The sequence below is a fragment of the Vulpes vulpes genome, chromosome 1 (genome assembly GCF_048418805.1).
Source record: "Vulpes vulpes isolate BD-2025 chromosome 1, VulVul3, whole genome shotgun sequence".
NCBI classification, from domain to species: domain Eukaryota; kingdom Metazoa; phylum Chordata; class Mammalia; order Carnivora; family Canidae; genus Vulpes; species Vulpes vulpes.
The window spans coordinates 46496646-46524264 of record NC_132780.1 but is presented as its reverse complement, the minus strand read 5'-3'; the positions used below and the strand labels follow the sequence as shown (position 1 = coordinate 46524264).

The 27619-nt window shown below is 41.1% G+C and overlaps 1 pseudogene; it reads left to right on the top strand.

Moving 5' to 3' along the window:
• The first annotated feature begins 1227 nt into the window (after positions 1–1227).
• Positions 1228–27619, top strand: LOC112911628 (solute carrier family 28 member 3-like; annotated as a pseudogene).

The following is a 27619-nucleotide window of genomic DNA, read 5'->3' as shown; positions in this document are numbered from 1 at the left end:
TTGGGATCAAAAGCTCTTGTCACATATGCACCATCGAAAATATTTACCACCTAGTAACCTGAGCTTACTTCCATCTTTCATTTTACTTTATGGATCTCTGACCCCAGGGGCTCAGAAATTCTCCTGGGTGGTCAGAGGCATCAGACTTTGCTAATGTTAATGGGATGGAAGCAATCATCAGGAGGTTAGGAGTCATCTAGCCAAGATCACCAAATGGCTGAAGCCTCTATTTTGAGCTACTTTATTTTATGCGGTGTGAGATTGCTATTTGGGACCACAGATATTCCTTGCAATTAAAGAATCTGATGAATCCAAGCTAAAGTACATGAATACACCCAATTAAATGTTGCCTTCCTCCATGGTCACTGTGAAACTCTATCAGAAACTAAGGATGAAGCATCATCCACCTTTCCTAAATTCAACCATGAAAACTTAGTCTCTACTGAACTGGTATTCCCTTAATATCCTCTAGATCAGTGTTTCCACTGCTCAGTACATGTATTCATACATTAAAGTTTTCATGAAATAAGACTCATCGTTACTATGTGTGATATGCTGATACATCCTCTTCTTTCTTACTAAAGATGGGTGTCCTGCAGTGTTCTTCATAACCCACAGATGGGTCCCCCCGCCCAGGGGTAGAATACTGTTCCAGAGAGCAACACACAGTCCCACTTCATTTAACTAGTAATTCAACATATGCTGGGCAAGCAGCCTAATGTCCAAGATCCTAGTGGTATTGGGCTCACATCTAATCTCCAGAAAGTTAGCCAGTTGAGGTTTCATCACAAAATATGATCAAGGAAGACAGTAGGAGTGAAGCACAGAGGAATGCCTCTGTCCCTGTCTGAGGAGATGCAAGAAGGTGTTGTATGAGTGAGGGGCTTGGGCCATGTCCTGAAGCAGGCAGTGGGTGCTGATACTTGGCATAGCTGCTGCAAGGTGGAGAAGTGAGGGTGTTAACAAGTAGAGGGGAGGTCCCAGCTCAGGGATGAGTCCTTTGTGATCCTGGAGATAAGGAATCTCCTTTAGGGACCAGAAGTGACCTAGAAGTGGTCTCAAATTAGCAATGATTAAATGTGTGAATAAATTCCTTCCTCCAGTGGGAGAAGAAGAGGTCTCCATTATAGGGGGCATAGAGAAAAGAGGTGAGTGCAGGGAAGCCAGATTTCAGGGCAGGTGTGGAGGGAACCAGGAGGACCCCAGGAGAAGTAGAGGATAGTCGTCATGTGTATGGCCCTGGGGCCCCTCCAAACTCACTCGCTGATGGACACCATCCTCCGCAGCACAAGTGATCAGAGTCACATATATATATTGCTCACTCACTACCCACGACCCCCTAACAAAGCTCTGAACAGAAACAAAGGCATGCCAACAATGCCAGAACTTTCTGGAAAGCTATATCACAACCTGCTGGTTAATAGCTCTGAAATCCACAAAATCCTTCTTTACATTTCAAGCACCCAGTGAAGTGTGTCAGTCTCCCAGTAAAACATACAGTGAGCCAGGACAGGGAATGACCAACTTACTCAAACTTTGTGAGACCAGATGGCATGAGAGTTTCTAAAATCAGATTTCATAACTGTGGCCTAAAAGCTATCAGAGGCCCCCCTAGTCCAGTAAGAAACATTCTTGTCTCGTGATTTTTTTTCAGCGTCTGGTTAGTTATCCATCTTCCCTGCTCTGTTTCCAGAAGCATGTTTTCTGCATTTCTGTAAGCCTTCAGGGCTTGTCATATCCATGCAGCAAAGATCGACCTAAGCGATGGTTGATTATAGTCTAAAATGAGATCAGTATCCCCCTTCTGTCTTGTAGGACATACACCTCATCAATTTGTTCGTTGCAGGTTTAATTTACAAAGCCTCACCTAGCTCAGTATGTCCGTTTGTTTCTTGTTTTCTGCCAGTCTTTTTTCTTTGTGTTGTTACAGATATCTGGAAAGGAAATATGATACGGTTTGTGATTTTTTTTTAAGATTTTATTTATTTATTCATGAGAGAGAGAGAAAGAGGGAGAGGCAGAGACGCATGCAGAGGGAGAAGCGGGCTCCATGCAGGGAGCCCAACATGGGACTCCAACCCAGGACTCCAGGATCACCCCCTGGGCCCAAGGTGTCTCTAAACCGCTGACTCACCCGGTCTGCCCCAGTTTGTGATTTTTATAATAAAGACAAGACCATCTTTTGGTACTTCTGGGGCATCTTAATACTAGGTAAATAATGAAAGGAGGATAGATGCCAGTATCTTTCTTTAAGAATCCCCCAAATATTAGCTTTCTGTAGAAAGAAAATAAATATTTCTAATTTTTTTGTTCCCCCTGAACTTTGGAGAACTCACAGAAGCAGAGAAGTTAATCAAGAAGCCCCGAATGCTGGGTCTCAACTTGTGTTGCCTATACAGATTGTTTCCCTGTTTGGTTTATGCAGCCAGCAGCTAATTGTTTAGGTCCCCTACTCAAACTATGTCCTTAAAACTTTTGTTTCCATTGAATTCAGTTCTCATCCTCATTCTTCCAGCCTGTAACCCATGATATGGGCAAGAATCCAGAGACATGAAGCCTTCACACGTGACTCAGAAAGCAAACTCCAGTAGTCTTTACTGGCTTTCTGAAAGGTTGACCCAAAAAAAAACCAGTCACCTAATAGGATCCAAAGCCCTTGGCCACCCGCAATCAACATCTCTGCCGGGTTTTCATGCCTCCAATCCCACAGTTCTTTGCAGCCCACTCATCTCCACACCACAAATGAAAGCAGATGATTGTCCATTGCTGCTGCACCCCCTGGGTCTACATTAGAGTTAATTGGTTCCTTTAACAATGAAATGAGAGCCCCTCAACAGGGGGGAGTTTCACTTAATTCACTTACAAATTGTCAGATTAACAAACCTTGGGCACACAGGGAAGCCATGTTCTGCCTTTCCATTTTCCAGACAGAGGAAGTAATTATAGGTCTCTAGTATTTACAGCATGATGAAGAGGACCAGATCTCTCCTCTTTTAGGGTCCCCGCTAAGACTATGCTTTGTGTCTAAGTTATTCTATCAGGCTATAATAGTTACATCTCTCCAGAGGCTGGAGAACTCAGACTCTGGATTTTAACCAGGAAATGCAACCCTGAGATCTGGGGGCATGATTCTATCAAGGGATCCTCTGCTCACAACTGCCTTGGCCTCCCAAAGAAGGTGGCTCATAGGCCACATGTGAGAAGCTTCCAAGGAAATAGTCATCCTCTGGGTTTTTATGCTGACCTTCACATTCATTTTCTAGTAAGATCTATCTGTTCATCTTTCTGCATAGGTTTACTGGAGGCCTGTCTTTTGGGGAATTGGGTTACAATTTCTTCTTGGGCTCTTAATCCTGAGGACTGATCCTGGATTTATGGCTTTGATTGGTTGGGCCAACAAGTTCAGTAAGTTGGGTTCAAATGAATATCTTGCCGATAAGTGATTTTAGTATCCTCAAGACATGTCAGAAATAGGTTCACTATTCACAGCTTGACACAGCTGGCACCTCTGGGGCGGGATGAAAGGGACAATTGGGATAGGAGAGTGATGTCATGGATGATATGGGGAGAGACAACTGTTATATTGATAATTAAACAGATTAACATATTCTACACAAACAAAAATGTAGGTCAACTAATGCAGATGAATAAATCTATTTCTGACATGTCTTGAGGATTATATCCAAATTGACACAGCGGGCTCCTTCTTGAGCATCCCAGAGTCATACTGAATGTCACAAATGAAAGGAAATCCATATGTAATTATAGCTCAAAAATATACTTCCATGCCATCTACTGGAGCGGGGAAAGCTATGAGAATTTACCTTCCACAACTCACCAGCAAGTTTGCTGGGCTCCTCCTTGGTGGACTGTAACCACCAATTCCATGGTTGTAATGATTGTCGGCTCTTCCTTTCTTTAAATCAGACCTTCTTGGATATATTAACACTGGTGCTGAATTTGTCTTCGGTACACCTATGCAGACCACTTACTTGCATTTAAGGTAAAGCCAAATCCCTTTTCAAAGTAGTTACTTCCTTTTCAGTACCTTCTGGATCTTTGTAGATGTTCTGATAAAACCTGACCAGAAACCAGATACACGCCCAACATGTCCTAGATGGATACCACAGCACTAACTTTCTCTACTTACCTGATTTTATCTGAAGTCCGTAGATTACAAACGTTTTTGCTTTGTGACTATAGCACTGAGAGAAACATCTAGAGGAAGTCAGAAATATACCAATACTTTTGAGGGGGCTCCTAGCATTGCCTGAGATACTACTGAAAAAGACATACGGGGTAATAGTATCTGTGACATCAGGGAAAGGAACATTTGGTACCTGGCCATGATCAGGCACGTGGCCACTGATGGCTTCTAGGCCCAGGATCAGTGACAGCTCTTTGCTCAGGAACCCCCTCAGCCTCCCAAAAGGAGGCGGCTACCCACCACATTGACCTCTGTTCTTTTAGAGCCATTTCCATACTAAACCTTTTGTGTCTTCCCTTCAGCACAGCATACCTGGAGGCTGGCCCTTCTCCCAACCAAAGGAGGGACATTCTCCAGGGGAAAGGCACCTGGCCTCCCTGCACTCCTACAAGCCCAGGAAGCACAGTTTCCCCTGTCAAGACCCTACAAATACTTGCTGAGTCCCAAGGGTAAATTTGGCTTTTTTCTACAGCATTCTTTGCAGTGTTATTATTTCTATACTTCTAAATTGTTTTCTCACTTAGGGATTCTGAGTTTACCTCCAAACTACCCAGCTTCAGTTAGGCCAGATTTTTTCCTGAATCTTTCTTTTTAATTGTTGATTTTTTTTAAGCTGCTGATTTGATGCTTTGGTACCAAGATGACTAAGCCGTCTCCAAAAGGCCAAAGGTTTAGAAATATGCTGCTATCAAGAATTTCCCAGAAGTGGGAAAAAGAAAAGTCACAGGGAAAGCCTAATTTGCTACTCTTTAGACTTTTCCTGCCCACCCACCCACCCACCACCTCCCTCTTCCCCTCTTCAGCAGTGGCCTCCATCCTTTCTGCCAAAGCAGAATCCCTGTGGGAACATTCAAGATATAAGCCCTTTTAATTCGCCGAAGCTTTCAGGAAGGTTCTGCTTGTCCATTAAAGCCAATAAAAGCACATAAGTGACTGAGCTCTGAGTAATGGCACAAAATGTCTTTTAATATATATTATTAATAGATATTTCTAAATTAGATCCTGTACGAATTGTCCTTGGTCATTCTATGCGTCTGGTGGCAGCTTGTCCCTGGCCATTTAGCTGGAGAACAGAGGGGAAGGGGTACATAGGGGCAGGAGTGCGGAGGGACCCAGCCCACAGCTCTTTGTGTTCTCTACAGGGTAGAAACCGTTCACTGTGAAAACAAGCTGCATTGAAGGCACTCAAAAACATCAGGGAAACAGGATCCAAAAAAAGACAATTGTGGTATCACAGAAGTAAACTAGCTTCCAAAGTTCATTTTTTTAGAGATTAAAAATATATATATAAATAAGATAATTTTTTTTAAAGCTAAACTAATGAGTGCTTACTAATGGAAGGCAGTGTGTGTAAGCACCTATCATGCTGTATCTGATCGCTGTATCCTTTATAAATAAGGATCTGAGAGGCTACTCCCACTCAATTTTGACCAGAATATTCTGCTAATGAAGATGTTTAATGTCAGAACTTTAAGAATAGCTGCCAGTGGCCTTCAGTTTCTTGATCTACTTATTACAAATCCTCCCAAATGCATTCCTTCTCTGAGTAACTACAGTAAGAAAAGCTCATCTTCTCAGAGAAACGAAAAAAAAGTCGTTTCCTATGAAATATATTCAAACTTATCCAGAGAAAATTCAAATAATAGATTATTGATAGGGAAACTGCCTGATTAAGTGTCATTAATCAAAGAAGAGTTTCCAGTATTTTGATGATATTTCAGCAGGACAAAGGAAGCAGGAGAGAGGCCTGATCTGAAATGTACTAATACTACCAAGGCCAACATCAACCCATGATTGCTTTCATCTCACCCCCAGGTCTTGCCCATTGTGGTTTTCCTCAGCACTGTAAAGTCCATGCTCTACTACCTTGGATTGATGCAGTGGAGCATTAGAAAGGTACTGGGACTTGAAGCGATTGGGTGACATGATAGGTGTACAGCTGGTTATCTGGGGGACAAAGTCTTAAACACCTTTTATCTAGGTTTTCCCAACATGCTTTTATGTTCGTACCAAGATCCTCCACTGCCTCCTCTTCCACCCCAAGTTATGAGAGCCAAGCCAAAAAATCCATATAGCCATAGAGCATGTAGCCATAGAGCAAATTTTATCTCCGGGACTTTTAACGGGGCTTTGACCTGCTGGCTATCTCCAGGAAACCTTAGTAATTACTTCTTTGAACAAAGTATTGACTCCAGCAGAGCAGACATCTGTGGGGAGAACAGCACCCTTCCTTCATCCTGGCTGTGTTTCCCTGTGCCTTACACGGAGTCCCTGTTTACCCTCAGGATGTTGCAAAAGTGGAGACGCCTGCTCTAGTTGTTGTTAGAAGATCAAAGCAAGAAGGGGAAGCTGCTTTGTGTTTCTGAGGGAGTTTGATAAGCACACACAATTTTAAAAAAAGAAGAAAAGGTCTGAAAAGTTAAATCTGCCGCCACAGCATCTGTCAGTTCTACGAGACTTGTGTTAAATCAGAACCTGAGGAAATGTGTAAGTTAGTGCAAATGCACACCCAAACCAGGCGGTGCATAGAGAGATTGGGCACAGCCATAGCCCTCCCTTGATCCTTGTAAATACATAAATGAGAGGGAAGGAGGGACAAAGGGGAAGGAGAGAGAGGGAGTCAGAGAGGCAGAGAGAAAGAGTAGCAGCTGAATTCAGAATTTCAGCAACAGTGTAATTTTCTTTTTTTTTTAAGATTTATTTTTATTTATTTATGATAGACACAGAGAGAAAGATAGAGAGAGGCAGAGACAGGCAGAGGGAGAAGCAAGCTCCATGCTGGAAGCCCGACACGGGACTCGATCCAGGGACTCCAGGATCGAACCCTGGGCCAAAGGCAGGCACAAAACCCCTGAGCCACACAGGGATCCCCAACAGTGTAATTTTCTGATTGTTGACTTGAACATTCAGCAGTACTGGGCTCATGTCTAAGCTGAAAGGAAGGACAGAATGCAACAGGATGTCCCCATTCTGAAGCGGGCACCACAGTCTCTAGCTGGAAGGGCTAGTGTAGAAGTGGGACCATAAACCATGTTCATTTGAAAGTTTAGCACAAAAGGCCAAACCTCAACTACATCCCACTACTTACTAGCTGGGTGATCTTAGACAAAACAACTAACGTGTTCTGTGCCTCGGATTCCTTTGCTATAAAATGGCTATGATTACAGGACCTCTCACAAAGGGTTGTTGTGATCATTAAATTCATTGCCTGAATCAAGAGCTTAAAACAATCTGTAGTGGCTGCTGGCAATATATTCATTAGATGGTAAGCTGTAATCTCTAAAAACAAAACAAAACTCCTGTTTGAAATGGATAATCTTCCTAGAATGTACAATTAAAAATATAACAGCATTATTGTTTTTTTAGTGTTGGGGAGGGGTGTCAAAGTAAGGAACCCCCACCACTGACAATGTCCAGATTCCATAGAGAGAGAAAGGGTGCATGAGAGAGATCCTTCCCAAGTGTCCCAGTGCCCTGCCCTAGTGTCACATTTGGGTTCTTGAAAGTTTATGGAGAGGAGGCAAGATGCAATCATTTTATCTAAGTGCCATATAGATTCTGTACAGATCCTCAACCCATCTTTTCTGAGTTGATTGAATTATTATTATTTCACTGGATAAGCGACTGAATATCTAACTGTTGTGTTTATATTTCGCTTGTATTAAAACTACACTGTAATACCAATAAAAAAAAAAAAAGGGTAGGTCTCAGACCTACCCTTCAGAAGCTACCAGGTCACCCTCTCAAATGAAGTTCACCACTTATCTTGAAGCTGCACAGATGTAACAGGCAGCCTCACTTTCTGTGGTATAATGCTTGTGGTAAGGAAAAAGACCAGAAAGACTTTTCACCAACAAACCTGTGGCTGTATAAATAGTTGCGCTTATTCTCAATGTGTCTGGCCAACAGTCTGTCTTAGATGGGCCTGAAGGAAAATGCCGATGAGCAAAAGCATTTTCATCTTTCTGATCCATCACATGGGTAAGTGCTTGGCCTGAAGGCCATTTAAGCAAGGAAATATGATGCCAAGGCGTGTCATTCAAAAGAGTAGCATTCCTATGGGGTGGATAAATAAGAAATGGTAACCATCCTCATCACTCAGAATATGTAGCTTCAGGCAAAACAGAATCACACACCCAGGAAAGAACATGTGAATGTTTGCCAGCACAGTGGCCCAAGGTAATCAGATCTGAAGCAAAATTCAAGTCACCAAGAGAAACACATAGCTCCAAGTCCAAGGCTTACAACTGCTCCAGGCAGTCTGAGTCTTACTGGTAAGCCCGGCTGCTAGCCTGGAGGATAGTCTTTAGGGATGAGCCCATACTTCCTTCCCTAGGAGTTGAAATTATTATAATTATCATCATAAAATCTCTCAGGACTAATTATTAGAACACCATCTTGACTTGATTACTCCTACCCGCAGGGTAAGAGGGCTCATGTACTGAGTTTCTAGTTAGTCCATGAAGTGAAGCTCAACATATTCCATCCTATAGAACAATAACAAATAATGAAGGGAAAACTGTAAAATTGCACACATGCTTCTGTGGTGCTCAACTGAATACTTACTATGCTAAAAGTACAGCTCTTATTTATGTAGAGCCCCACGTCCCAGGCCACCAGTCCTACTTAATGGGATTCAAGCCCTTACAAATACACTCTCTCTAATTCATTTCCACCTAAGGGTAAGAATGGGGTGTCTGATTCCCAAATGGAAAAGCACCTGTGGGCACCTGTCCTTGTTATTGCTGGTATGTTTTTAGGCATCTCTATTTCCCTCTGGTGTAAGCAAAGAGGTTTATGGTCTGTCAGGATGAAGCTGGAAGATGTGAAGTCACCACAAGGCTAGGGCTTGGTTACTTGGGAAATAGTGTTCCAACCTTAGAAAAGTGTACCTGGCCAGCAGACTCTGATTTTAGGTTAGTAGAGACCTTATATGAATTGGCCTTGTACACTCTGCAAACATTACACATGACTCAATATGCACACTGACGTAGAGTTCAATGATCCAGACATCAATGGTGTGAGTTCCCAAATGAATATGCATCAGAACCACAACTGAAGGCTTGTTCAAACATGATTGCTGGTCCCATTCACAGAGTTTCTGAATCAGTAAGTCTGAGAATTTGCACATCTAGCAAGTTCCCAGGTAATGCTGAGCTGTCTGTGATTCACACTTAGAAATACTGCTTTACATCTGACTCTTGGTTTTGGCTTAGGTCGTGATCTCAGGATGTTAGGATTGAGCCCCAAGTCAGGCTCTGGGCTTTTGTGGAGTCTGTTTGAGATTCTCTCTCCCTCTCCACCTCCCACTTGTGCTTTCTCTCTCTCTTTTTCTGGAATAAATAAATGAATCCCTAAAGAAAAAAAAAAAGAAAGAAATACTGCTTTAGAAAATAGAATCAGGGGCACCTGGGTGGCTCAATCAGTTGAGTCCAACTGTTGATTTCAGCTCAGGTCTTTGTCTCAGGGTCATGAGTTTGAGCCCCGGACTGGGCTCCATTTAAAAATAAAAGAGAGAAAAAAAATTTAAAAAAAAAGAGAGAGAGTATCTTTAGTAGATTGGCACACCCTCTTATGATTTAAAAGAGAGCATTGAAACTTGGCCTTGCTTTGTTTCTAGACAGAGTCTCCACTGCTTGTCCGACCATACTCACCACACATCACCAAGTCTGAACTCCACACAATCATGACAGCTGGGTTCTCTACCATTGCTGGAAGCTTCTTAGGTGCATATACTTCTTATGAGGTCAGAATGTTTCAAGGTAAATTTTGAAAAATTCAACCTCTTTCTTTGCTACTCTTATCTCTGTCTTTGCTTGATCACTTCTGTTGGATTAGGAGGCCATAGAGTGTCCTTTTGCTGTATAGTTGGCCATTCTTCCTCTGGCCTTGGAAAGGAGTGACCCTGAGGACCTTTGTGGCTTCACTTTCAAAATCTGCTACCTAAATATGAATTACATTCAACTGTGGCAGAATGAAATCACATATTGAGGTGATTTGAGCCAAAATTCTAACAATGTAAAATAATAACAAAAACCATCATTACTGTCACTAGTAAAGGCAGTCTAGACCGGGGGTCAGCAAAGTGTGGCTTATGGGCCAAGCTAGATTGCTCCTTTTTTTTTTTTTTTTTGGTAACTAAAGTTTTACTCTAAACCAGCTGCTTCTATTCATTCTTCTATGGTAGCTTTCATGCTACAGAGTTGAGTAGTTGTGGCCTGAAAAAGCAAAAAATGTTTACTCTCTGGCCCTTCACAGAGAAAGTTTTATGACCAGAGGCTTAGAACAGTGGTTCTCAAACCTTACTGCACATTAGAATCATCCAGGAACATTTAAAAACCCCAATGTCCAGGCCCATGCCACAGAGTAATTAAACCAGAAGCTCTTGGGGTGAGACCCAGGCATCAATGATTTTTTAAAGTACTCCTCCTGTACATTCTTACGTGCAACCCAGTTGGAGAGTTGCTGGTGTGTGGCACAGGGCCGCAGAGCATTATAACCAGTGCTCGTGCCCTAAGCACAGAGTTGGTAAGCCCCAGAGAGAGGCAGCCCCCAGTGCAGACATGGAAAAATGAAGAGGTGTGGCCCCAGGTGAGTAGGAGCTCTTACTAGAGAGGGGAGTTTCATCCATCCACCTCATCCAATCCTCGGAGAGCAACCAATAGGAAGAGGGAAGAGCAAAAGTGGAAGAGGGGGCACCTGGGAGGCTCAGCCAGTTAAACATCTGCCCTTCACCTCAGGTCATGATCTCAGAGTCCTGGGATGGAGCCCGCATCCAACTCCCTGCTCTACGAGGAGCCTGCTTCTCCCTCTCCCTCCGCCTGCTTGTACTCTCTGTCCTTCCCTCTGCCAAATAAATAAATAAATAAATAAATAAATAAATAAATAAATAAATAAGGGGAGGAGCTGAAAGAGATCTCAGGAATAGCAGTTTGGATCTGCAGATGGTCCACTCAGCCACCGCTCTAAGAATGCTGCCTGCGAAAATGTGCTGGCTGGACGGGGAGTGGGGAGGGAAGTGCAGATTCCGGCATTCTGAAAATATAGGGAAGAGAATTCAGAAACAAAATAAGCATGTGGGGACGATAGGCAAAAGAGTTTAAGTAGGTTCACAGTGAGGGAAACAGAAATCACTTACAGATTAAAGGGACTCTGGATAAATGAATATTATATAAAGGCACCACAGAATTCAGAAGACTGAAAGGAAGACAGAGAGGGGTGTACCTGTGCCTGCACCCCAGACACTTCCCTTGTCTAAACTGATGATCTAATGAAATACGTTCTTTCGGGACTATTTAAACATTCATCAGGTCCACAGGGAGGGAGAAGAATCTTCTTCGGAAGTTTTTACCAGGATTCATTCTCTTCTGAAATGATTAGATTTTGGTTTTGGGCTTCTCACCAAAGGATGTGGTCAATTAGCACAAATTCCTCCCTTCGTCCTCTGACTCTCAAGGTGATGCTGACATGGCTCACTGAGTGCTCCCAAGCCTCCAAAAATACACTATTGTGAGGCAGGCTCCATTCTGCCCTTCTCTCCCCTTGTAAAGCTTTTGGGCTGTTCATTCTGAGCACAACAGAAAAACTACACTTCAGCTGGCCCTTCTCCCAAAATCACAGGTTTCAGCCTCCCACCTTTTAACTGCTTCAGTGATGTCTGCACCTGCATCGTTGGCTGTGGCTAAACTCTCCTGGCCTGAGACAAACACCTAAAATAACCCTCAAGAATGCCATGAAAATGGAAACTGGGTAAGTGGGATACCTCGTTCCTACAAGCTGGGGAGGTGGGATGGAGGTGTCCAAATTCAAAGCACAGACAAAAGTTGATCATTGGAGAGCCCATGATCTTAAAATGAATGTAATTTCCCAGTGACTATCAGGCTTCAATAGACTTCCAAAAAAAAAAAATCCTTCTTCAATACTTGAAAAGCTTCCTAAATACTTGAATGTCAATACATTTCCTTAACCGTTGAATGTAGACATTTCATTTTAAATGTGGTGTAGTGTTTATTGAGCACTGATTTAAGACGGAAAAGCGATGGGACAACCATTTCTGGAAGTTTCTTACATAATAGGGAGTATGAAGGTATGATATAAATATCTTTAACCCCTCTTCAGTTCATTTTTTTTTTTGCCCTGTGCAAAAGAAAGGAAGAAAGGGTGAAAAGGATAAAGGGGTTCAAGATAGTCAAAAGAATCAAATTCAATAACAGAATCCATCAATGAACATGTTGCTGGGATTCATCCTCTGTTTGTATATAGGTATAGTCAGTAAAAAGCAACTTGTCAAAGAATACATGTATGGAATAGATGTGATTCCACTTGTAAAGTTAAGCAAGTTTGTAAACCTATGCAACATATTATTTAGGTACACACTCACATAGGAAAAGGGAAAAGGAAGGGAATGATAAGCAACTTCTAGGGAGCCAGGTACTTCTGAGATTATAGAGAAGAGGATGAGATTAAGGAAGAGGGGGTACTCAAAGGTGATGGTGACATTCCATTTCTTCAGGCCTTCTTTGATGTATTAGTTCTTATACCATGAATATTTTATAAATATTTTCTGGTAACTACCTTAATATAATTTTTAAAGCCTATAATCTCTTTATCTTTTCCCAAGTTTTTAATTATAACCCTCCCCCAATTAACAGAGTAGTATAACAATAAGATGCCTATATGACAATCACCTACACTCAGCAACTGTAAGCAATTATAAATGATGTCACAGAATATAGGTGAGTATTTTGACCAAGGCATGAGCCTGAGAGTTTGTGTCTCCAATCAAATGAACTCTGATTATGCCATTTCTACACCTGTGATGTCCATCCACTGACAACACCTTGGTAATTCTGGAATTGCTATTTTTTGATAAAGTGATTCAAGGAACCTCCTAGAAGCTGCAAGAAAGAGAGCATCCTCATCCATCTCCCTGATGGCAAATATAGCTGTGAATCTGATTGCCTTCCTGGCCCTGTTGTCTTTTGTGAATGCAGCCCTGTCCTGGTTTGAAAACATGTTTGACTACCCACAACTGAGTTTTGAGGTATAATTCTGTCATATCTCTCCTCTGTTTTGTTTCTACCTATCTTTGTTTAAAAATCAATAGGCTTGGGGATCCCTGGGTGGCTCAGCAGTATAGCACCTGCCGTCGGCCCAGGTTGTGATCATGGAGTCCCAGGATTGAGTCCCACATCAGGCTCCCTGCATGGAGCTTGCTTCTCCTTCTGCCTGTGTCTCTGCCTCTCTCTCTCTCTCCCTCTCTCTCTCTCTCTCTCATTCTGTGTGTGTGTGTGTCTCTTGAATAAATAAATAAAATCTTAAAAATAAAATACGCTTGTAAATTGCCTTCCCAAACCACCTGTAGTATACTCTTAGGCAATGCACACACTCATCATGTAACCCCCATCTTCCCACCACTGCCCCTCCCCATCTCCTATCACCACCTGGAGAGAATGATTGACCTCATGCCAGGAATCCAGGTGACTTCAAATTACTCAATGCCAATCCTGACTCCTAATGGAAAGAAATAGGCAAAACAATGTGAAGAAATATCTATGCTTAAAAAAGACATAAAGGAGGTGGGAAAATCTTGTCACAAGGATGAGGCAGAGGAACAAGAAGCAAATCACCACTCTAATAAGGAATCTGTTTTTGAGTTTTGTAGATTGTATGCTCCTACGTCTTCATGCCCCCTTTCCTTCATGATGGGAGTGGAATGGCAAGACAGCTCATGGTCACCAAACTCATAGGCTATAAGACATTTTTCAATGAATTTGTCGCTTATAAACAGCTCTCAAAATTGATCAGTTTAAGGAAGGGGCTGGACCCTAATTGGTGAATGGTGTGCAGCAATATATGTTCGTGAGTAAATACATTGATTTCTCAATACACTTCTTTCTCACAATTCTACATTGGTCAGATAGTCACTGGTGCTTGTGCATAGTGGGCCAGGCACTTGGGTATACATCAGAGAAAAACACAAACCAAAAATCCCTGATCTCATGGAGCCCATACTGAACACAGCACCTCATAACTTTCAATTATGTTGAATTAATCCATGCGTGTGTGTCTGTGTGATGTATACACAGCTAGTCCTTATTATTAGGATCATTTACTTTTGAGACCTGTGGATCCAAACCTGGAGTCATATGAGTAGGGACAAGAATCAATCAAAAAATATTTGCCACATACCTTCTGTGTGCAATGCACTTATACACTGAGGCCACAACATGGAACAAGTGATGAGGTTTCTGCCCTCATGGGCTCATAGTCTAATAATGTCGAGGGTCTCTTCCTTCCAGCCTTAGAAAGTCTATGAACTCCGAGAAACTGCCCAAGTGCAAAATACTGCCTGGACATCCTAAGGAAATAGTGAGACACAGTTGCTACTCTTCAAGTGGATGAGGGAAGAGAAGAGCTTGGGTTGTGGCCTGAATTTTTGAGACAAGCATCCTATAACTATTTCAGAACTTCAGGTCAGTAGGTTCCAGGGAAATGTTCATGTTTACTTGACCTCAGATGGGACAAGGAAATGTGGGTGAAGCCATTACTTAGGTCATATTTTACAGCTGAGTCTCCAGATTTTACTTTCCCAAAAAACAGAATTGTCCCACTCATGAAAATCTTAGGGAAATGGTGAACATTTCTGACCAGCACCATTACTCATTGAAATAAGCCATTTGTAATTAATGTTCAAGGAACACCTGGGTGGCTCAGCAGTTTAGCACCTGCCTTCAGTCCAGGGCATGATCCTGCAGTCCCAGGATAGAGTCCCACATCAGGCTCCCTGCATGGAGCCTGCTTCTCTCTCTGCCTCTCTCTCTCTCTCTCTCTCTCTCTCTCTGTCTTTTATGAATAAATAAATAAAGTCATTAAAAAAATAAAGTATGTATCTGGCTATAAAAGGGGAGGAAAAGCATGCTGCCCACAGTTCTTTTTTTTTTTAAGATTTATATTTATTTATTCATGAGAGACACAGAGAGAGAGGCAGAGACATAGGCAGAGGGAGAAGTAGGCTCCCTGCAGGACTTGATCCCAGGACCCTGGGATCACAACCTGACCCGAAGGCAAACACTCAACCACTGAGCCACCAAGGTGCCCCAGCATGCTTCCCAAGGTTCTAATTGAGATTGCCTACCAGTGAACAACACTATCATCTCACCGAGTTCTCTAAAGACAAAATATGCAGATTTGTCCCCACATATTACATAAATATAACAGCATACTCCATGAAGTACTGATTTGCATTTTATGGTCAGGGTCATTTGACCCACACATCTGATACAGCGGGTCTGTAGGTTTCCTGTTTCTCAAATGTTTATTCTTTAACTGGCCAGACAGTGGAGTTTGGCCAAATGTCTTCACTGTTTGGATGCCACCATAAACCGGTTTGCTCTTCTGCCAAAAGTAAACAATGGGCTAAATTAAGTGAATTGCTTTCCATCCCCAACTGCCAGTTGTCAGGAGAAAGTCGTTTTTTTAATGAGCAAAGTAAACTCACAATCCTAGCAGTGCTGAGCAGGTTTGTAAACAGTTATTACAAGAATAGAGAGAGAAGAGTAGGAATGATTTCAGTTGGGGGTGAGCCCAACCAGAGGCAGATCCACAGAGGATATTTGAAGACAGGAGCCCAATAGCTTTTGCTACTGTTGAGTCATAATGGCAAAAGCATTTTGTTTTTCCCATTTTCCTATTTACAGGCAACAAAATGGGGATGAGTACCTGCAATTTTTGTTTACCAACCAACAAGTGGTGGGGAAAAAGCACCACATGACCAAAGCATAATATCTAGGTCCATGAGGCAAAGCCCAGTGTTATCCAGGTCAGAATATGTATGTAGCATGTTGTCCACAGGACATGAGCTCCTCCTTACTCCATCATCTTTTCTTTCTTAACGTAAAAGTAATACTGTGCATGTTTGTTTGTTTACACTTAATTTATACACACCCTGGTATAGAACTCAAAAGGCACAAAAAGGCAAGAGGGACAAGTAAGACATCCTCCCTATTTTTCTGTTGTTCAGCTCTTCTCCTTGTACCATAGTATGCTTTTACTCTTGCTCTTTGCACTTAATAACATATTTTGGATGCCATTCCCTATCAGTGTCTATGAGAGTATTCTATACTCTGAACACACCATTTTTAATCTTAACAGTCTCTTGTTGATGGACACTTACCAATTTTCTGCTATTGGAAGCAGTGCTACAATCACTGTCCCTGTATATCCAGCATTGTTGCTCAGGCTCTGGGAGAACCAAATGATATATTGATTTCCCAGTGCAATGCAGTTCTTTCCATCATTCATGTATGGGAAAAGGCAGAGCAGTAGCATTTTAGCCTCCTGTTCCTCTTATTATAAAACTGTACATGGAACCTGCTCTGGAGTAGAGTGGTGCCTCAGATCTGATGGAGTATGCTCAACATAGTTTCAGTTGCCCAAGACCAACTGCAGTTCAGAAGTAGATGCTCCTCCTTCTGACGTGTCATCTAACAGTACATCAGAACACCTACATTATTTGTCTCCCTTTATCACATCACATAAGCATTTTATCATTTCATATCACCACAACAATAAGGACAAAATGACTAGAAGGAAGAATTCACCACAAAAGAAGACCAGAAGCAATACTCTCTGCCACAGAATTGCTGGACGTGGATTTAAATACAATGTCAAGATACAATTCAGAAGTCCAATTGTAAAGTTACTGGTGACTCTAAAGAAGCATAAAGGACTCTAGAAACTCCTACTACAGAATTGAGATATAATCATATGAGAATTAAAAATAGATTAAATGAGATGCAATCAAAATTGGATACTCTAACAGCTAGAGTTAATGAGGTGGAAGAGTGTGTGACATAGAGGACAAGTTGATGGAAAGGAAGGAAGCAGAGGGAAAAAATGAGAAAAATAATTAAGAACTCATGAGGAAAGACTTAGGGAAAGAAATGATAGCCTGAGAAGAAAGAATATTTATATTATTGGGATTCCAGAAGAGGCTGACAGAGAGACAGAGGATCACAACATATATTTGAACAAATCATAGCTGAGAAATTCCCTAATCTGGGGAAAGAAGCAGGCATTCAGATCTAACAGATAGAGAAGACCCTCCACAAAATGAATAAAAACCATTCAACACCTCGACATTTTATAGTGAAACTTGCAAATTTTAAAGATAAAGAGAATATTCTTTTTTTTTTTTTTTTTTTTTTTTTGATAAAGAGAATATTCTTAAAGCAGCTCAAGACAAGAGATTCTTCACTTATATGGGGAGAAATATCAGATTAATAGCAGACCCCTCCACAGAGACCCAGCAGGCCAGAAAGTTCTGGCACGATATATACATGATATTAAATAAGAAGAATATGCAGCCAAGAATACTTACTTTATCCAGCAAAGCTGTCATTCAGAATAGACGGAGAGATAAAGAGCTTCCAGGAGAGGCAGAAAATGAAAGAATAGGTGACCTCAAAACCAGCTCTGCAAGAAATATTAAGGGGGACCCAGTAAAAAGAAAGAGGGAGCCCAAAGAAACAATCCCCCAAAACAGGCACTTAGAATATATAATACAATGACACTAAATTCATATCTTTCAATAGTTACTCTGACCGTAAATGGGCTTAATGATCCCATCAAAAGATGCAGGGTATCAGACTGGATAAAAAAGCAAGACCCGGGCAGCCCCAGTGGCTTAGCAGTTTAGTGCCATCTTCGGTCCGGGGTGTGATCCTGAAGACCCAGGATTGAGTCCCATGTCGGGCTCCCTACATGGAGCCTGCTTCTTCTTCTGCCTGTGTCTCTGCCTCTCTCTCTCTCTCTCTCTCTCTCTCCCTCTCTGTGTGTCTCTCATAAATAAATAAATAAAATCTTTAAAAAATAAAAAGCAAGACCCATCTATATGCTGTCTACAAGAGACTCGTTTTAGACCTAAGGACACCTCCAACCTGAAAATGAAGGGATGGGGAACCATTTACCATTCAAATGGTCCTCAAAAGAAACCTGGGGGAGCAATTCTCATATCAGATGAATTAGAGTTTATCCCACAAGATGGTAGTAAGAGATAAGGAGGGACGCTACATCATACTTAAAGGGTCTATCCAACAAGAGGACCTAATAATCATGAATATTTATACCCCAGTGTGGGAGCCACCAAGTATACCAATCAATTAATAACCAAAGTAAATAGATACTTAGATAATAATACACTAATAGTAGGAGACTTCAACATGGCACTTTCAGCAAATGACAAATCTTCTAATTAGAACATCACCAAAGAAACAAAGGCCTTGAATGATACACTGGACCAAAAAGATTTCACAGATATATTCAGAACATTCCATCCAAATGCAACTGAATACACATTCTTCCCAAGCGCATGTGGAACTTTCTCCCGAATAGACCACATACTGGGTCACAAATCAGGTCTCACCCAATACCAAAAGATTGGGATTGTCCCCTGCATATTTTCAGACCACAATACTTTGAAACTAGAATTCAATCCCAAGAAGAAATTTGGAAGAAACTCAAACACGTGGAGGTTAAAGAGCATCCTACTAAAAGATGACTGGATCAACCAGGAAATTAGAGAAGAATTAAAAGCATTCATGGAAACTAATGAAAATGAAAATACAACCACTCAAAATCCTTGGCATATAACAAAAGCAGTCCTAAGAGGTAAATACATTATAATACAAGCCTCCCTCAAAAATTGGAAAAAAACTCAAATACACAAGCTAACCTCGCACCTAAAGGAACTGGAGAAACAACAGCAAATAAATCCTAAACCAAGCAGAAGAAGAGAATATAAAGATTAGAGCAGAACTCAGTGAAATAGAAACCAGAATATCTGTAGAAGAGATCAACAAAACAAGAAGCTGGTTCTTTGAAAGAATTAATATGATAGATAAACCCCTAGCTAGACTTATTAAAAAGAAAAGAGAAGACTTGAGAAGACTTGTATTAATAAAATCACAAACAGAAGAGGAGGGATCACAACCAATATCAAGGAAATACAAACCATTTTAAAAACATTTATCAGCAGCCATATGTCAACAAATTAGGCAATCTGGAAGAAATGGATGCATTTCTGGAAACTCACAAATTACCAAAACTGAAACAGGAAGAAATAGAAAAATTTGAACAGGCCGATAACCAGAGAAGAAATTGAAGCACTCATCCAAAACCTCCTAAGACACAAAAGTCCCAGCCAGATGGCTTCCCAGGGGAATTCTACCAAATATTTAAAGAAGGAATAATACCTATTCTACCAAAGTTGTTTCAAAGGATACAAAGGGAGAGAATACTTCCAAACTCATTCTATGAGGCCAACATTACCTGGAAATCAAAACCAGAGAAAGACCTAACCAAAAAGGAGAATTATAGACTAATATCATTGAAGAATGTAGATGCAAAAATTCTCAATAAGATACTAGCCAATAATATCTAACAGTATATTAAGAGGATTATTCAACATGACCAAGTGGAATTTATCCTGGGATGCAAGGGTGGTTCAATATTTGTAAAACAATCAATGTGATAGATCACATCAATAAGAGAAAAGACAAGAGCCATATGATCCTCTCAATAGATGCAGAGAAATCATTTGACAAAATTCAGCATCCACTACTGTGTAAAACTCTTCAGAGTGTAGAGATAGAAGAACATTCATCGATACCATAAAAGCCATCTATGAAAAGTCCACAGCAAATATCATTCGCAATGGGGAAAACTAAGAGACTTTCCCCTAAGATCAGACACATGACAGAGATGTCCACTCTCACCACTGCTATTCAACATAGTACTAGAAGTCCTAGCTTTAGGAATCAGACAACAAAAAGAAATGAAATGCATTCAAATTGGCAAAGCAGAAGTCAAACTCTCCCTCTTTGCAGATGACATGATACTGTACATATAAAACCCAAAAGACTCCACCCCAAGATTCCTAGAACTCATACAGCAAGTCAGCAATGTGGCAGGATATAAAATCAATACAGAGAAATCAGTGACATTTCTGTACACTAACAATGAGACTGAAGAAAGAGAAACTAAGGAATCAATCCCATTTACAATTACCCCAAAAACCATAACATACCTAAGAATAAACCTAACTAAGGGGATAATGAATCTATACTCTAAAAACTACAGAATACTTATGAAAGAGATCAAGGAAGACAGAAATAAAACATCCCTTGCTCATGGATTGGAAGAATAAATATTGCCAAAATATCTATGCTACCCAGAGTAATTTACAAATTCAACATAGTCCTTATGAAAATATCTTGGTCTTTCTTCACAGAGTTGGAACAAATAATCTTAAAATCTGTATGGAACCAGAAAAGACCTTGAATAGCCACAGGAATGTTGAAAAAGAAAACCAATGCCGGGGGCATCACAATGCCTGACTTCAAGCCATATTACAAAGCCGTGATCATCAAGACAGTGTGGTACTGGCACAAAAACAGACACACAGATCAATGGAACAGAAATAGATTACCCAGAAATGGAACCTTGACTCTATGATCAACTCATCTTTGACAAAGCAGGAAAGAATATCCACTGGAAAAAGGACAGTCTCTTCAATAAATGGTGTCCGGAAAATTGGACAATCATGCAAAGAAGAATGAAACTGGAACATTTTTCTTACACCATACACAAAGATAAACTCAAAATGGTTGTAAGACCTAAATGTGAGACAAGAATCCATCAAATACTAGAGGAGAACACAGGCAACAAACTTTTTGAACTTGGCCACAACAATTTCTTACAAGACACATCTATGAAGGCAAGGGAAACAAAAGCAAAAATGAATTATTGGGACATCATCAAGGTCAAATGCTTCTGTGCAGCAAAGAAAACAGTCAACAAAAATAAAAGACAACCTACAGAATGGGAGAAGATATTTGTAAATGACATAGAGCTAGTTGCCAAGATCTATAAGAACTTATCAAACTCAACACCCAAGAAACAAACAATCCAGTCATGAAATGGACAAGACATGAACAGACATTCCTCCAAAGAAGGCCTACACATGGCCAACATGCACATGAGAAAATGCTCCGCATCACTTGCCATCAAGGAAATACAAATCAAAACCACAATGAGATACCACCTCATACCAGTGAAAATGGGGAAAATTAACAAGACAGGAAACAACAAATGTTGGAGAGAATTGGGAGGAAGGGGAACCCTCTCGCACTGTTGGTGGGAATGCACACTGGTACAGCCACTTGTGAAAACTGTGTGGAAGTTCTTCAAGAAGTTAAAAAATAGAGCTGCTGTAGGACTCAGCAATTGCACTACTGGAGATTTACCCCAAAGATACTGATGTAGTGAAAGGCCAGGACACCTGCACCCCAATGTTCACAGCAGCAATGTCCACAATAGCCAAACTGTGGAAGGAATCATGATGTCTTTCAACAGATGAATGGATACAGGAGATGTATTCTATGTATGCAATGGAATATTACTCAGCCATCAGAGAAGACGAATACTCACCATTTTCTTCAATGTGGATGGAACTGGAGGGTATTATGTTGAGTGAAGTAAGGCAATCAGAGGACAATCATCATAAGGTTTCACTTATACGTGCAATATAAGGAATAATGAAAGGGATTTTAAGCGAAAGGAGGGGAGCTGAGTGAGAAAAATTAGAGAGGAAGACAAACCATTAGAGTTTCCTAACTCTGGAAAAGAAACTAAGGGTTGTGGAAGGAGAGGTGGGGGTATGGGGTTACTGGGTGACGGGCACTAAGGAGGGCACTTGATGGGATGAGAAGTGGGTGTTATACTATATTTGGCAAGTTGAATTTAAATTTTTAAAAATTATAAATATAACATACAAACAAAAGATAAAATAAAATAAAACCCTACATGGCCACATCTGTGTGTCCCCTTCCCACAGATCCTCAGAAACAGGAAAAAAGAATCTCAAGTGCCTTGTGCCAGATCCCTCCCCATGGTCCCTTAATAAGCCTGCCTGTTTTGAAGCCAATTGAACTAAATGAAAAGCACTAGAGAGAACAGGGAATGAAGATGAGCTTTTCCAACAACAGCAGACTGCTCAAATACATGAAATATTTTTTTCCTGCCTGCTATAGGCACGCTGATTGCAAATGCCAACAAAGGCATTCTAAGAAACCAGAAAGAGAAGAGAGGCCTTACAATCAACAAAAAAATTTACCATGGGCACTTGAGTCTTGAATGTGAGCTTTAACAAACCCAGTTAGTTGGGGGATGAAAAGCACTGCTACTTTTGAATGCAGTGCTTTCCTGGTTTGTTCTTTACTTTTTCTTAAAGATTTTATTTATTTATTCATGAGAGACACAGAGATAGAGAGAGGCAGAGACACAAGCAGAGGGAGAAGCAGGCTCCATGCAGGAAGCCCGACTCAGGACTTGATTCCGGGACTCCAGGACCACACCGTAGGCCAAAGGAGGCGCTTAACCACTGAGCCACCCAGGTGCCCTGGTTTGTTCTTTAATTTTTTTTTAATTTTTATTTATTTATGATAGTCACAGAGAGAGAAAGAGAGAGAGAGAGAGAGAGGCAGAGACATAGGCAGAAGCAGGCTCCATGCACTGGGAGCCCGACATGGGATTCGATCCCGGGTCTCCAGGATTGTGCCCTGGGCCAAAGGCAGGAGCCAAACCGCTGCGCCACCCAGGGATCCCTGCCCTGGTTTGTTCTTTAAACCAAATCATCGATGTTTTAGGATTTTGGAAAAGAAAATTATTGCTCAATTGTGTGGGTGCCTTTGCCAAATTGGGTGAACTTCTGGTGAACAACAAAGTCCACTGAATCTTCTGGGTGTCCTGTGGTCAGCCCTTTAAACTGAGAGAGAATTATCTGGCCTGAGCAACACCTCTTGGTTGTCAGATCAGAACCAGAGGGCTATGCTCACACTTCCACAAATTCACCCTCCATCTTTCTACTGCCCTGTAAACGTGGGCACCTGACATTCCCAGGGGATGGTTAGAGCTGAGGACCAAAGAGAGGCAAGGACACACCACAGCCAGAATGAAAGGAACTCCTATTATATCTGTGAGTTTCCTCTTTACTAAATTAATCCCTTTCCATTTAAGTATAATTTATGTACAATAAAGATCCTTTTTTGTGTATATACAACTTTTGACAAATGTATCACCTGTGTAACCACAACCACAATGAACATATAGAACATTTCTATCATACCTGGAAAATTCCTCTCATGGCCACCTGCAGTCAACAGTACCCTGACCCACCCCCTCATTCCCAGACAGCCTGATCTTTCATTCACTATAGATTACATTTGCTTGTAAAATTTCATACAAATGGACTCACTTAGTTTTCATGTTGCTGCATGCATTATTTTCCTTCTTACTACCGAGTAGTATTCTATTTCATAGATATTCATAATTTGCTTATCCTTTTGTCTGTTGAAGGACATTTGGGTTGTTTCTAGCTTGAAGCTATTATGAGTATAGCTGCCATAAATAGTCATTTACAGTCTTCTTGTGGACAGAAGTTTATACTTCTCCAGAGAAAATTCCAAAGAGTGTTATTGCTGGGTAATGCAGGCTGTGTCTATCAACTTGATAAGAAACTGCCGGTTTATAAACAGGCGTGTGTCAGTTCCCACCAACAATGTACAAGAAATCCAATTGTTCCACATCCTTGTCAACATTTGGTATTGTCTGACTTCTTAGCCATTTTAGTGGATGTGCAGTGTTATCTTACTGTTTTGTTTTGCATTTCTCTGGTGACTAATGATGTCAAACATTCTTATATATATATATATATATATAGTGAAAACTCTTTAGCCATTTTCTATTGGGTGCTTGTCCTATTATTATTAAATTATAACAGCTCTTTATACATTCTAAATAAATCCTTTGTCAAACAAATATAATGTGAGTATTTTCTGGGACCAATTTTATATCTTCAGTAGCTAGCACTAGGCCTGGCGCATTATAGCAGGTGGCCAGGTCATACTGAATATTAGAAATTATCACTGGGGATGCCTAGGAAGCTCAGCTGGTTAAGCAGCTGCCTTTAGCTCAGGTCATGATCCTGGGGTCCTGACCTGAGCCTGCTTCTCCCTCTGACCCCTCCCAGCTACTGTTCTCTCTCACTGATTCACTCTCTCAAATAAATAAAAATCTTTAATAAAAAATTAAAAAAAAAGAAGGGATTCTTGGGTGACTCAATGGTTGAGCATTTGCCTTTGGCTCAAATCATGATCCTGGGGTCTGGGATTGAGTCCTACATCAGCCTCCCTAAGGGAAGCTTGCTTCTCCCTCTGCCTATGTCTCTGCCTCTCCATGTGTCTCTCATGAGTAAATAAATAAAATCTTTACCAAAAAAAGTTTTCACTGGGCAGAAAGAAGCATTTGTAGAGGCTAAGATTACCAATTCCAACTCCTTTGTATAAAGTCTCTGAATCTACACAGCCCTTTTCCCTCTCTCAAAATTCAAGCGGAGATAGAAAAAAAAAGTCTCTGAAACAACAAAAAGTCTCTGAAACAATGCTGAAAGAAAGAAAGAAAGAAAAAGAAAGATCAATGACCTGAGTCTTTCACTTCCATGAAAAAGTCATGCATTGCACATTTACTTGTCAATATTGATTCCATAGTCAGAAAAAGAAGCCTGGTTAGGATGTCAGATTTACTAAGCTAGTCACACCATGTATTCTTCCAAGTGTTTATGCTTGTTTACAGGTTCATTCTGAGACAATTGCCACTTATACTCTCTGTGGCTTTGCGAATATCGGTTCTCTAGAAATAGTGATTGGCAGACTCAGTAAGTGAAAATAATTTTCTTCAATAATGCATGTGACATAAACATACGTTCAATCTCCATCTTGTTCTGTAACATTATTTGTTTCAGGGGAAGAAAAGGCCCTGGGACAGTAGTAAATCCTTTGCAGTCTATTTTTATCCCTGCTCTGCCATATAGTTTTCCTTTGTATACCCAAGCTAAACTCAGAAAGAATTTGTTCAAACGTACAGGGGCTTGTCTACCCAGGGATGACACTAGGTCTCACTTTGCATGACAATTCCGGTAGATTTTAATGGCCCCTGGAGAAGGATTCTGAGGCCTAGTAGATTTGGGAATGTGGGCCTCTGATTAGTGATTAATTAGTCTTCTATAGGCATAGAAGTAGACGGTGACGATGAGTTGAAAATGTTTGGATCTCTCCTTGAAATCCATTTGCCTTGCCATGCCCTCGATACACTGTGGTAAAACTTAGGACTTGCTTCTTCTGTAGAAAATGGAAGTCATTGGGCCTGTGGAAAAATGTCTTCCTTTCCTCTCCCACCAGAGAACTTCTCTAGATGTGAAGCTCTTCATTAAGCTCTTGAATCTTGATTTTTCCCAGCTAATTTGAAGGGAAAAAAAGAGAAAGAAAGAAAGAAAGAAAGAAAGAAAGAAAGAAAGAAAGAAAGAAAGAAAGAAAGAAAGAAAGAAAGAAAGAGAAAGAAAGAAAAAGAAAGATCAATGACCTGAGACCCCCAACCCTAAAACAATTCTCAGGGGCTGGAGATTTGGAATTCCCAAACAATGGCCTCAAAACAAATCTCCTACTTCCATGTTTCCCAGCATCCGTGGCTCCTTCCAGAAAGTGTGATATCACGTCAGGGTCAGTGAGAGCTCTGATTGCAGGGACCGTCGCCTGCTTCATGACAGCCTGTATTGCAGGTACCACATGCCATCCTTTGTGTCCTGTCTTCCAGAGCCCACAGAATGGCAGCTTTCAGGGGGGGCCGTGTCTCCAACCTGCGATGCAGCATATGCTACTGTCGGAAGCTGAAAGGCAGAGCTGCTTCTGAGCATATTGTAAAGTGAAATGTGTGGAACATGGTTGAGAAGCTAGGAACAGGAGGGCACAGTAATGTCGTAAATTAATAAAATAGATGACACTCTATTTCACTTCCATGACTACTCTCCAGCACCCCTGTAGACATCAACTGCCATTACATTTTAGAGAATGCCTTCAACTCTTTGGTTCACCTACGAACACAGCAGATGTGGTATCTTGTCAAACTCTATTGAACAGGTATTGTATTCTTGAGTCTAACTTCTTCATATCTATTATTAATAAACAAATTAGACCTATACAGCCCATCCACTTATTTTTATAACTTTATAACTCTTTTTAAATATAAGAACCTGTGGGACACCTGGGTGGCTCAGTTGGTTGAGTGTCTGATTCTTGATTTCAGCTCAGCTGGTGATCCCAGGGTGCTAAAATGGAAACCCGCCTCAGGCTCAGAGCTCAGGGGGAGCCTGCTTGTCCCTCTCCCTCTATTTCTCCCCCACTCACACTACTCACACATACTCACTCTCAACTAAATAAATCTTTTAAAAAATAAATGACTTGTGCAACAATTTATTTTGATTTAGATCACCTTTCATTTTGACTTTTCTCAGCTGAGACTAGGAACTATAATACTAGCTAGTGCTATGCAAGCATTTCTTATGCCCTCAGCTTTGTGATAGGCACTTTGTATGAATTACGTCATTTAACCCTGTTGTTTGTTTTTTTTTTTTTCAATAGAAACAGGCCTTAAGAAGGCTTTACCACTATCCAAGGGATCCCTAGGTGGCTCAGCGGTTTGGCACCTGCCTTTGGCCCAGGGCGTGATCCTAAGTCCCAGATCGAGTCCCGCATCGGGCTCCCGGCATGGAACCTGCTTCTCCCTCCTCCTGTGTCTCTGCCTCTCTCTCTCTCTCTCTATGTCTATCATGAATAAATAAATAAATAAATCTTTAAAAAAAAAAAAAGAAGGCTTTACCACTCCAAAAAAGAAATGAATGCAAGCACAATAAAGATGCAAACTTTAGGTCTTTCTGTCTACAGAGTCCATGCCCTTAACTAGTACCCAAGCACTAATTCATTGTTACTGCCTCTCTTTCACGGGCATCGAGCAGTGCAGGCTGTCCTGAAAACATGGTGATAGCGATAGTGATGGGCATGAGGTGCCACCAATGACCCATCTGGCCACTCCCACTCTGTAAAGTTTCTATCTGCAAAATCAATACCCCTACCCCATTTGCCCTTCTTAATGAGCAAATGTTTTATAAGGATTGATTCTTGGTTTATTCTGGAAGAAATAGGGGGAGTCCTTGAGCCCAGACAGGATTCAAGAATCAAAACTAATTCTTTGATGCCTCTGTCCTTAACCCAACTTAACTTGAATGTGACAGAGAAAATTGGCTTCCTGCCCAATGCTATGTTTAATGTGTCTTCTGCTTACCCACTTTTTCTGTTCTATGGCCCAACTAACTGCTTTATTTCACTTTTCACCAGCACTATTGTCAACGGTCCTGGTGTCATCATCCCAGGAAGAAACCATAGCTTGTCTTCTTTAAGGGGCTGCTGTAAATTGATGACCCCATGAACACTGAACTGCAGTTGGATCCCTAATGCATTTTGA